Here is a 3,780-nt window from a genome sequence, read left to right on the forward strand (position 1 = left end):
ATCATGGTCGCGCAGGACATGCTCCATGACGCTGTGTGTGTGTTGATCTGAAGCTATCCTCTATTGCATCTAGAGGCTTGTACAAGCCATAGATCAAATCCGACAAGAGAAGAAATATGTGTGTCTGAGGAACCAAGACGCCAAAGGTTCAGAGCGGCATTGTGCTGAAAAAGCCAGGACAATGTAAGAGGCTTGCACACAAGGATCTAGGTTTCTCTACGAGCAGCAGAATCAATATCCGATAGAATATAACAATTACGGACGAGGAGCCGCAACCGTAGCTTGTTGAGATGTTGCATAGGTAAACTGATCTCATGTTTTTCGTGTGTGGAATTGATGATTGATGTAGTTTCACTGAATCAAAATACTAATGCCTTTTCCCTTCTCCGTGACAGCTTTCAGAGAACTAGGAAAGTAATGGTGGACTCTCATGAAGCACAAAGACAGATAATGTTTGAGGCAAATTCCTTCACCGGCCCTGCGTATGAGAAATTCTGCAATGATGCCCAGCGGCATGCTACTCTCAAGCTGGAGGTCGAGCTTAGGAACTGGAGGTCCTGCTTCATGAGCTACGTCAGTGCTCAGAAGGCGTACATCGAATCCCTTGATGGTTGGTTGTCCAAGTTCATGCTCACAGACACCATCCGTTAATCCCGGGGATCTCCTTGATCGCGCTCGACAGGACCAGCGAGTAGCACACTACGCTGTCGAAAACCGGATCCTCCTCACAACTGACTCCGGCATGGGTATTCCTCTCCTCTGCCATCTCTCTCTCTCTCTCTTTCTCATGCCAGTGGGCCGTGTTACTGTACACTCGACGTAGGAAGTAAGCATGATTTTTATGTAATGCTGGTTCTGGAATCGATGTTGTACCAGGCTTGCTCGCGCTCGACAGGACCAGCGAGTAGCACACTACGCTGTTGACAACCGGATCCTCCTCACAACTGACTCTGGCATGGGTATTCCTCTCCTCTGCCATCTCTCTCTCTCTTTCTCATGCCAGTGGGCCGTGTTACTGTACACTCGACGTAGGAAGTAAGCATGATTTTTATGTAATGCTGGTTTTGGAATCGATGTTGTACCAGGCTTGCTGCCTGCTTCCACTCTTTCACCCCCACTTCCACGAATTGTCTATAAACCTGGTCCAACATCTTATGTGTACTCTTGCAAGTTTCCTGTTTAACATATATTATCCTGGCACCAAGTTGACAGGGAGATAAATGTTTACCACCCATCCAGAGCATGTTGTTCCATTTTTTACATCTTAGTTTAATTTTTTACTTCTTTTAGATGATCTTCGGAGAACAAAGCACAAATAGAGAATCACATGATATGCCCGTCTTATTTTTTGAAGTTGATCCCAGTTTTAACTGAAACACTCCACTTCTTTGCTTTTTAGTACCCATTCCAACCCAAGAAGACGACTCAAGGGAGGACTGATCTATATGTAGGCAGATGGATGAATTCCAAGCCATGAGATAAAGTACCCTAAACCGAACTTACTATTCATTTGCAGTTTGCGAGTACACTTGTACTTCCCTGATTTCTCCCCCAAATAGCATGCTTCCAAATCCATGTGTAGTTCCCTGCCTGCTATGTTTCCAATCAGATAATTTTGGCCACCAAAATTTCTGGTTATTTAGATCGCACTTTTCGGTGGGACAATGCAGAAAAGGTGTGTTTTGATGCTCCCAATATAAAGGGTCAGGCTTTTCTCATAATGATTCAGGGAGATAAAATTTCTTTTAGAATGTTTACCACTTTGGCTTGCTTTTGTAATGAACCAAGATGAATGATGTTTGCAAAACTGAAGCTTCAACTACAATGCTATGTTCTTAGATGTTATGAAGTTTCAAGTGTTCTACTGCTATCTATTTCCTACTCGCTCCACTTCTTTTGTAAGGCATATTTTGATTTGATCAGTTAATGCTTTGAATAATAATTACTCTATTAATAGTTGCTGCATGTGAATAAGTTAATATTGGATTCATTTCTTTGGGGAGCTAAGCCATGTATTTGCAATTTTAGTATTAGTTAACATAAAATAGAGAAATGTCTGGTAGCTTCGTAGGTAGTTACTCCATTAGTAGGTGGTGCATGTGAATAAGTTAATATTGGATTCATTTCTTTGGGGAGCTAAGCCATGTATTTGCAATTTCAGTAACATAGTTAGTGTAAAATAGATAAATTTCTGGTAGCTTTGTAGGCATTGAAGAAAAAACAATAAATCCCTTGCTAAATATACCAAGGTGATGTCCACATATAGCCTTGGCTTTGTTTGTAAAGAAGCGAGTAGACATTCTACTTTTGTGTAAGTTAAAGATATGCTTTGATGTATTTCTTCAGTGAACAACACCGGATTTTCGTATGAGTTGCCTATTTATATTTTGATATTTACATAATGCATTCACCAAGTAAATCAGGAAGTATGCATCTATACTGGAAAGGAAGCGCTCAAATGTGATGTGCATCAAATACTTAGGTCAATCAGTGCCTTTTTTTGTTGCCCTTAGTGTATTTTAGTTATGATTTTGCATCCCGACGTGTTTGACAATCTAGGTACATTAATTATGCTCGTGGTCATGGTATGTCTGATTGTAGGTGCTCTAAAATGACCTATACTTAGCATTTTTTCCTCCAAATGACTTAATATGCTTAGCTAGCTCTAAAATGACTTACGAAATGCCATATTTTAGCTCCGAAATGACTTCATATGCTTAGCTAGTTCCAAAATGACATAATAAACTTATTAGTTCCAAAATGACCTTACTTAGCATTTTTTACACCAAAATGACTTAGTATGCTTAGTTAGCTCAAAAATGACATAATAACCATACTTAGCTCCAAAATGACCTATTTTACAGATATAAGTTGCATCATAATAATCTTCACATTTTAGTTGCATCATAATAATCTTCTTCTTCTAGTCTTCTTCTTCTAACTTTCTTCTTTCCCATTTTGTAGATTTGCTTCAGATCACGGAAGCTTGGGTTGATGGAGTGCTTGTCTTTAGTTTTTGTTTTGACTTTGTGAAACTTGCTACCTATGATGAAACTATGTAATATTGATGAAACTATGTATATGTATGGATGAAACTTGCTACTATTGGTAACATGTGTTGGATATGTGTTCGATATATATGTGTTCATGACTATTGGTAATATGTGTTGAATATGCTATATTGGTCATATAAATATATTTGTGTTTGATTTTCTGTGAAAATGAATTGATATAAGAAAAAACAAAATTAAATGGGGCAACTTTGCCATCCGCCAGTAGATGGCAAAGAGGCCACGTGTCATCTACATGTAAAATTTGTGCTGGCCTATTTGGGCCCTTTGCCATCTGCCAGCAGATGGCAAAGCTCTTTGCCATCTGCTAGCATACGGCAAAGAGCCTGAAGCCTTTGCCATCTGCTGGCAGACGACAAAGTATGCCGTTAGCCTTCTAACGGGGCTAACCCCGTTAAGAGGCTTTGCCATCTGCCAGCTGATGGCAAAGGCATAGGCTCTTTGCCATCAGCCAGCAGACGGCAAAGAAGCGTTTGCCGGCAGGGTTTCAGACAAACTGTTTGCCATCTGCTGGCAGATGGCAAAGCCTTTGCCATCCGCCGACCATGCCTTTGCCATCTGCCATGGCAGATGGCAAAGTGCCAGATTCCAGTAGTGATGGCCAAAGAAAGTTCATCCCTACAAAATCATATAGTTTGGTCGTGCTCCATTTTTGTCACACAAGAATGCTCTCATCATACACAACCCCGATGACAAGCCAAGCAATTGT

At 40.6% G+C, this 3,780-nt stretch overlaps 1 long non-coding RNA gene across 1 annotated transcript; it reads left to right on the forward strand.

Annotated features, from left to right (window-relative positions):
• Window positions 1-712: 712 nt before the first annotated feature.
• Window positions 713-3,007, forward strand: LOC123112939 (uncharacterized). Its single transcript, XR_006455824.1, has 3 exons — window positions 713-746; window positions 1,400-1,483; window positions 2,965-3,007. It is a non-coding gene; the product is annotated as an uncharacterized lncRNA (long non-coding RNA).
• Window positions 3,008-3,780: the final 773 nt, after the last annotated feature.

Source organism: Triticum aestivum, chromosome 5B (genome assembly GCF_018294505.1).
Source record: "Triticum aestivum cultivar Chinese Spring chromosome 5B, IWGSC CS RefSeq v2.1, whole genome shotgun sequence".
Taxonomy (NCBI): domain Eukaryota; kingdom Viridiplantae; phylum Streptophyta; class Magnoliopsida; order Poales; family Poaceae; genus Triticum; species Triticum aestivum.